The sequence below is a fragment of the Carcharodon carcharias genome, chromosome 9, assembly GCF_017639515.1.
Source record: "Carcharodon carcharias isolate sCarCar2 chromosome 9, sCarCar2.pri, whole genome shotgun sequence".
In the NCBI taxonomy this organism is placed as follows: Eukaryota; Metazoa; Chordata; class Chondrichthyes; order Lamniformes; family Lamnidae; genus Carcharodon; species Carcharodon carcharias.
This window is the reverse complement of record NC_054475.1, coordinates 88184352-88193707: the sequence shown is the minus strand read 5'-3', so window position 1 is coordinate 88193707 and position 9356 is coordinate 88184352.

The window sequence follows — 9356 nt, the reverse complement described above, 5'->3', positions numbered from 1 at the left end:
GAGTATATTATTACAACCATTTAATCTACAGATTATATGTGTGCTGGTTCAAAGAGCGTTATCAAGAGTTTGAAGCTTAAAGGGAAAATTGGACATTTTAAAAAACCTAGACACTGAATTGGAGTGATTCCTATTGATACCAAGGGCTTGTGTGTATATAAAGTTATGTTAATGCATGTATCTGGTAATGTAACAGTGTAATAAGTATAGGAGATAGTGTGAGATGGGTTATTAAAAAATGAAGCTGTCTTTTAAAATTATGACAGGGTTCGTTTTTTGATAGGGAGGGGGATGTCATGAAGAGATATTAATGTCTATAATGTTACTGGAAATTATTTTTAAAATAGAATTGTAGTAGGGTCTGTGTCTATGTGTGTGTCGGTGTGTGGCTTAATTGGATTAAAGCCAGCTAGCCTGGATTCTTTGATGTATAGAAAGAAGTCGGTTTGAAATGGTAATTAGATAAACATGGAGAAGTTTAGAAATATAGGTGTAAAGGCGACAATTTGCATTTTTAAATAAACCATTCAAAAGAATGGGTGAAATCTTGCACCTAGTTGGGAGATGCCAAGCAATGTGTTTATATTACTAATAAGATTAGTGGGATGAAAGTGTTATTGTTAGAAGATGTGACATTAAAATCCTAGGATATAATGGAAAATTTACATTCAAAGGAAAAACTGGGTATAAACAGAAAGGAGTTGTGTGTGTAAGGTAGAGGCATTTAAGATCTAACCACCCTCTAAGCCTACAACTGTGTCTGCAAAGGAACCAAACTGCAAGGAACCTCTCTTGAATTCATTAGGTCAAATGCACTTTGCCTGCTGTCTGTTTAAAGTCTATGGGTTATTGTTGCATTGGTGAAGATTTACCTGGGAGTGATTAACTTGTGGATTTGTTTAAAGGTTATTATGGCAGTAATTTGTTGACATGTATATTTTAATTTGTTGATAAACTAATAAATGTTTAATTTAGTTTTATATAAAAACCCTCTTGAGGCTTGGTGGTCTCATTTCTGAATTCAGAGCTGCATCTCAAACATACCAATTGAATATATAGGTTATAACAGTTGTTCAAATTCCCCTCTGGGATTTAAACAACTCAGCCTTTACCAACTGCTGTGTCATAACAATGGGTTCAAATCCTACCACAGCAGCTAGTGGAATTTGATTTCAGTTAACCAACCTGGAATGAAAAGCTAGTCCCAGTAAAGTGAAACTATCATTGATTATTGAAAAATCTATCTGGTTCACAAATTTCCTTTAGGGAAGGAAATCTGTTGTCCTTACCTGGTCTGGCCTACATGTGACTCCAGACCTATGGCAATGTGGTTGACTCTTAGCTGCCCTCTGAAGTGGCCTAGCAAGCCTGGTCTAGGTAAGGATGACCTTCCCTTGAAGGACATTAATGAACCAAATGGGTTTTTATGACAATTGATGGTAGTTTCATGGTAAGGCAGTTAAAAAAGCATATGGAATACTTGGCTTCATAAATAGGGATATTGAATCAAAAAACAAGGAAATCACACTAAACCTTTACAAATTTCTAGTTAGAGTTCAACTAGAGAATTGTGTGCAATTCTGGGCACCATATTTTAGGAACGATATCAAGTCTTTAGAGATGGTACGGAGGAGATTTACCAGGATGATACCAGGAATGAGGAACTTTAGTTATGTGTGGAGAATGAGGACCCTGGGATTATTCTCCTTACAGCAGAGAACGTTAAGGGGAGAACCTAATAGACATTCAAAAGAATGAAAAGTTTTGATGGAGCCAGTAGGGGAAAACTGTTTCCTCATGCAAGTGGGTCAGTAACCAGAGGTCATAAATTTAATATAATTGGCAGCAGAACTAGAGGAAAATGAAGGGAACTTTCTTCACACAGGGGATTGATAATACCTGGAATGCACTACCTGAAAGTGTGAAAGAATCAAATTCCATAGGAACTTTCAAAAGGCAGTTAGTCATGTACTTAAAGATTACTGGTTTGTAGGAAATGCTGGGGTGTGGAATAAAATTTTGAATGCTTTTAAAGATCTGGCACATGCCCTATGGACCAAATGGCCTCCTACTGCTCTGTAAGATTCTATGATTCTAACCCAAACAGAATAGCTTCCTGATATGCAAAGTCTGAGCACATATATGAAGAATTGTGATTTGGTACCTGAGTCCAAAGACAGTGCATGGAACCTGTTGAGAAACCAGTATTTCCAGGAGAGTAGTAAGAAAGAAGAATCTGGTAGGAAAACGTGACTGGCAGACTATTCACTGTCCACTTGTATCAGTAAAATGGAGCAGTAATCATTCACAAAGAGCCCTTCAAACAACATATTTTGGAGCGAATGTCCATTTATAAAATGTTTCAGTGTTTGTAGAGAGATTAGTTACAGGCTAGTGGAAAAGGGATAAGTGAGTAAAGAGAGAAACTGATCGGGTGGCCCAAATTATTAAGAACATACAAATTAAACTTTTATTCATAGACATCAATAAATACATGTATTAATTCAATTATTAATTCAATTCATAGTAAAAATCATAAGCCTCTACTACAGATAAAATGTTTAATAATCTAGTTTCATTTTTAATATCAGACCCTCTCTGTTTTAGTTTTGCAAAAAGTACTCTGTTTCTATCTTTGCTACATTGCTTAAAGCAGACAGGCAACTGATATTGGTGGTACCAGCCACAAATTGTGCTGAGCAAGAGATAGAAAGTGTGGGTAAGTGAGTGTACATGTGAATGGGGCTAATTGTGTGAATAGATGAATTTGTGTGATTGTGACAGTGAGTGTGTGGTTGGGTATGAATGAGTACATGAATGTATGGGTGAATGAATATGTGTGCTTGTTATTGGGAGTAATTGGGTAAGAATATATTATAGAATCATAGAAATTTATGGCCGGGAAAGAAGCCAGATCAGTTTGTATGAGTGGGTGGTTGAGTACATGTGTGTGTGTGTTTGTTAATGGAGGTGAGAGAGTGTGAATATGTGAGTGAGTAAATATGAGATTGTGAAGGTGCTTGGGTGTGGTCAATTGGTTACCACTGGCTGTGGGTCAGTTCTATGGTACCTGATTGTAATAACTACAGATGCAGCTGATTCCACTGACCAACACTGTCTAATTACAGTCTGCAGAGTGCAGCATGCACTGTAGCTGTGGTGCAGCCAAGTCACTTGACTTTGTGGGGTTTTTTTTTTGCTTTTCTCTTTGCCATTGCACAAACCTTACAATTTCCCAGTGGTCTAATGATTTACTTTAAGAATAATTAACCTTCAATTTATAATTATTCCAATTCATTGAAACACCTATTAAAGATAAACCTACAGCTGTCTTCACTTCTCAGTGTTCCTGATATTACAGGTAAGTTCTAACATTAGTCAATAGTCCATAGGAATGCAGTTGCAATTGGTTATCCAATTACCCACCAATTATTTTCAGTTATCTGATCTCACTATCCATTCATCTATCTACCACAGTTAGAACCACTTTATCATTACCATTCTAAGACCACAATCACACATAGGAATCAGAATCCATTTATAATGAATCTAATTAGGTCCTTTCTGAATCTTGAATCCAACAGTAATTAAATTTTTCTCATATTTTTCCACATACATTGTGTGTCACTCTCCCATCATTTTTCTGTCCTTTCTTGATTGCACTAACATCTTGCTGGAGTACGAGTTTACAAGTATCAATTACCTTCAAGGTTCTTACCCTGGGTTCTGCCAGGGCCACTTGGCCCCAGACCTCGTTACAGCCTTGGTCTAAACATGGACAAAACAATGAATTCCAGAGGTAAGGTGAAAGTAACAGCCCTTGACATAAAAGCAGCATCTAAGTGTGGCTTCAAGGAGCTCTAGAAAAATTGAATCATAGGAATACTCTCCACAGGTTGGAGTCATAGCTAACACAAATGAAAATGGTTGTAGTTGTTGAAAGCCAATCATCTTAGCCCTAAGGCACCACTGCTGGAGTTCTTCTGGGCAGTGTATTAGGCCCAACCATCTTCAACTGTTTCAGTGATGACTTTCCCTCCATCAAAAGGTAAGAAGGGAGGAAGTTCACTGATTGATTATACAATGGTCAATACTATAAAGAACATATCTCTTCATTCTTGTTGGACTGTGGATTGAAATTACAATGGCTGCAATTTGAAGGACATGTCTGCTGGAGCAGTGCATGGGATATATATAAAGTTGCTGTCCTGGAACAGGGCATGCCATGAAAGACAGGATGGTGCCGAGGAGGAGTCTGGTCTAATGAGGCCTGGCAACAATGTTTTAATTGGCTCCTGACCAGGTGACCAAGGTTTGTGTGAGAGCAGTGCATCAGAATAGCTCTTAGCCTGAAAGGCCAATGACCTAAAACCTCTCTCTCCTGTGTGTGTAAGATTCCAGTAATTCTACAATAATAGCTAGCTGGCCTTTTCTCCTCATATCTCTTTAACATGCTCTCTCTCTCTGAAAGCCCTTGTCAAAAGGCAAAGGGGAAAATCACTGTTAGAGACGTTGAAAGGCAAGTGCTCAACCAGTGAACTGAAGACTGAAAGTGCTGGAAGACCATCTCGTGTCATCAACAAGGAACTGAAAGGAATTTGGAAGGCATCGATCAAAATCAATCCATCGAATCCTGTACTCCAGAATTGGTGCTATTGAACTGTTTTATCCCACCCTTAAAATCCATACTTTTGTGTATCTTATGTGTCTTGTGTGTGGCTGTATAGGGATTTAAGAAGGGGTATAGTTTAGGTTATAGAGTTAGAAATTAGCAGTTCATATTTCTTTTTTTTGCCACTAGTTAAAGACAATTTGTTCATTAACAAGTTATTTACTTATTAAATTTACAAACCTGGTGGTCATATTATGTTCACCTAAATTAAACATTTAGGCGGGTTGATCAAACTTTTTCACATTTGTCGCGGCTCAGGGAGCAGTGGGCCTTGACATTACAGCATACTATCCCCATGAGTCATGACAAAGTTTGGGGGCTCAACCAAGATATTTTTGAACAAAGGACAATGATGATTTGGGTGTAGATTTACTAAGTAATGAAAGCTAAAAGGGAACACTAGGTTTGTATTGTCAAAAATAAGCTGGCACTGGAAACTGTTAAAGCTTTCCTGCAAATGGAAGAGATGTCCCTGATGATTTTACAAGGGATCCCAAGAGCCAGATTAATTGGATTGGCAAGTAAATTAAAAGTAGGGTTGCCAACCAAAGCCAGGAAGGTAAAGATAATTGAAGAGATGGCTCAGCATTTGAAATTGGAAGGAATACCCGAGAGACCGAGTTCTCCAAGAGGTGGTTCATTGGAATGGGCTCAAATTCAGTTGCAAATAAAAAAAAATGAACCAGAGGTAGAAGAAAATGAAAAGGAAGGAGGGAGGGTGTTCCAAAGGGAACAGGCAGAAAGGGCAGAGACATAAAAGGAAAAGTAAAGAGAGAGAGAACATTTCAAAAGGAGTTAGAAATGGTGAAGCTGGAAATGAGAAACATTAACTTGAACAGGAAAGAACAGAAAGAGAAAAAGAGAAAGACAGAGAATTCCAGCTTAAAATGCTGGCAGTTAAAAAAGAGACACCAACATGTGAGGCAGGATCTTATTTCCAGATCAGAGCCCTGTGGAGAGATGTTTAAATTTGTACAAGCTTTTCCAAAATTTGAGGAAGGGGATATTGAAGCCTTCTTTAGTTCATTTGAGAGGATAGCTAAACTGATGAATTGGCCCAAGGAAAACTGGACATTGCCCATGCAGAGCAACTTGACAGGTAGCGCAAAGGAAATGTATGCTTCACTGTCAGATGAGGTTTCTGGGGATTACGATGTGGCGAAAAAGGCCACTTTGCGTGCATATGCATTGGTCCCTGAGGTTTCAAGATTTAAGGAAACAGCCTGGGCAAACTTACATTGAATTTGAAAGGATTAAGCGAAAGAGTTTTGACAGGTCGATAAGAGCATTAGAAGTTCAAACTACCTATGAAGTTCTCAGAGAGATCGTTCTCTTGGAAGAATTTAAAAACTCCCTACCTTCTGTAATAAGGACCCATATTGAAGACCAAAGGATTGCAACCGCTAGACAGGCAGCAGTAATGGCTGACGATTATAAGCTGATTCATAAAATGAAACCTTTTTTCCATCACCCCCATAAATTTGAAAGGGATAGAAAATGGGAGGGTGAAAGGAAAGCAAGTAGCCAAGGTAAAGAATGGGTAGCTGGGAATACCTTGAGATCCCCAGATCAGGAAGGAAGGTACAGAGAGTGGAGGTGAAACTTGAAGGCCTAAGTGTTTCCATTGTAATAAAGTGGGATACATTCATTCAGAATGCTGGAATTTGTGAGGGATGCCCATTAGATTTACTGGAGTCTGTAAGAGTGAGTCCGAAAAGGGAACTCAAAAAGAAATTGTCACAGATCAAATTGTGGCTTTAACTACAAATGAGGTTCTGGAGGTAAACACTGTTGTGAATGCAGGTGAAGCGAATAAGGTAGATGAGAGATATAAAGGGTTTTGTCCAAAGGAAAGATAATCCTTTTTTCATCAAATGATGCAGCTAAACCATAACTATATTAAAGGACACAGGAGCTACTCAAACTCTTCTGCTGGTGAAGGACCTAGTTTTCTCTCTAGAAAGTTCAAAGAAAGCTAATGTATTGGTAAACAGGATGAGTGGAGAGTATATCCCAGTTCCATTGTACAAAGAGCAACTGGAGTGTGATTTGTTGCCTGGATCAGCGGTTGTAGTAGTGGTTAAGAAATTACCTGTGGATGGAGTTGATTTACTCCTGGAGAATAATTTGGCAGGAGTGAAGGTTATAGCTCCACCCCTAATTATGGAAAGCTCGAGAGAGGCTAAAGAGATGGAACAGTTACAAGAACAAGTTCCTGGTATTTTCCATTGTGTGTGGTGACCAGAGCAATGGCTAAACAAAGTCCATCACCAGAGGTCAAAGTAATACTATGAGCAGATGTTAGAGTAGCCAAAACTTTTTTTAAGGATGAGGATAATTCAAAGGAAGTGTTTGGCAGTGCTTCATTAACTGAGGCTCAGAAAGCAGATCCAGAGTTAAAGAAGTTAGCACAGTCAGCTCACACTAAAGCTGAGGCTGAAGGGGTTCCGGAGGGCTATTACATTAAAAATGGAGTTCTTATGAGGAAGTGGAGACAGCCTCACAGACCTGCGGATGAGGAATTGATTGTTGTTCATCAGATAGTGGTAACGCCCAAATATTGTAAAGAGATATTGCGGGTAGCACATGAAATTCCTATGGCAGGATATGAAAGGAACATGGAAAACCAAGCATTGATAAACAGGCATTTTACCTGGCCAAGGCTTCATAAGGACGTAGTGCAATTTTGTAACATGTGTCATACATGTCAGGTAGTAGGTAAACCTCAACACGTAATCAAACCAGCACCTTTAATACCCATACCAGTTTTTGAAGAACCGTTCAGTCGGCTATTAGTAGATTGTGTAGGACCATTACCCAAAACAAAAGCAGGACATCTGTATATCCTTATAATCATGGATATGACATCGCAGTTTCCAGAAGCTATTCCTTTGAGGACAATTACAGCTAAGGTGGTAATGGAAAAGTTAACTCAGTTTTTTGTTATGGCCTGCCAGTTGAAATATAATCCCACCAAGATTCTAACTTCATGTCTAAAATTTTCCAGGACATAATCAGCAATTTGGATATAAAACAACTAAAGTCTCCTGCCTATCAGCTACAGACACAGGGAGCCTTAGAGAGATACCATGAGACTCTCAAAACCATGATTAAAATGTATTGCCCATGAATACCCAAAGGATTGGGACAAAGAATTAGATGTCTTACTATTCGCTACCAGAGATTCACCAAATGAATCTACTAGATTTAGTCGACATGTCAGAAATGTGATGGAATACTCTGCACTTGCCTGGATGTGTACAGTTCCAACTCAAGAAGCTCAACACCCTCCCGGACAAAGCAGCCCATTGATGAAGAGTCACATGGACTTGAAATGTTAACTGTATTCCTCTCCGCAGATGCTGTCAGACCTGCTGAGTTTTTCCAACTATTTTTATTTTTGTTAAAGCAGCCCACTTGATTGGCAATCCATCAACCACCTCAAACATTCAGTCCCTCTACCATGATGACATTTCATGAGTGTGTACTATCTACAAGATGTACTGTGGTATCTCACCAAGCCTCCTTCCAAACCCATGACCCTCACCGTCTAGCTGGACAAGGGCAACAGACCATCGTGCCATGGAACTATATTCCTTCACTGTTGCTAGGTCAAAATTCTGGACTCCCTCCCTAACATCACTATGACTGTATGCCAGGGGTAGTAAGGCCAATTGCATTACTCCCAAATGCTGCTGAAAGCAGTCATTTCAGTACAAATTTGAGGTCAGATCTCAATCTTCTTGGAATTTCAGACTCCGTAATATTTCAAATAATTATCAAATGGAATTAACACCCGTTGTAACCTGTTGTAACACCCGTCCAGCTTTTTTAAAAAAAATATTAGTGCTTACTGCAATCAGATATCTGGGTACTGCAGGTGACCGATCCCGAGTACTTACTGCAGTGGGATACATAGAAGATGCAAGTGATCGATCCCTGATACAATATTTATTGTGGTCAGATACATGGGAACTTCCGGTTGATCGTTCACTGATAAAATGTTCACTGTACTTAGATACACAAAGCTGCAGGTGGTCGATGCGTGTTACAATACTTGGTGCAGTCAGATACATGGAGACTTCAGGCGATCAATTATTAATCAGTGCTTACTGCAGATATATTGAAGCTGCCAACGACTGATCACTGATTCCTGACGCGAAGTTTACTGTAGTTATACAGGAGCTGCGGGAGATCAATCTCGGTATTGTGTTTCCTGCAGTCGGACACACACAATTGCTGCAGGTAGATCAATCGTGATACACAGCATAAACTGCAGTCAGATACACAGAACATGCAATTGAGCTCCTGAGTCTATTAGGATATAGGTACAGATTTCAGGTAGGAAACTGACAGAAATTGTCAGATTGTAATCCTACGACAATCTGGAAGAGAAAACAAATTGAATGGGGTCAGGAACAACGGCCCGCTGTTGTCCTGGTACGTGTTCTAAAGCTACCCAAAACTCCAATTTATGGGTGTGAATTAATATATCTATCGTAATAAAATACTATGTGAGATATTGCAGGTGTAAAATAGCTGCCACGTTTGTCCACCAAATAACAGTCAGATGAGTTCAGAGGTAATGTAATTGTATGAAGTATTTTGAAGCATTCAAATCTGCTATATTCAGGTATGGGAAATCAGCAACACCGTTCATCACCCACCCAGTGATCCTTCTGGG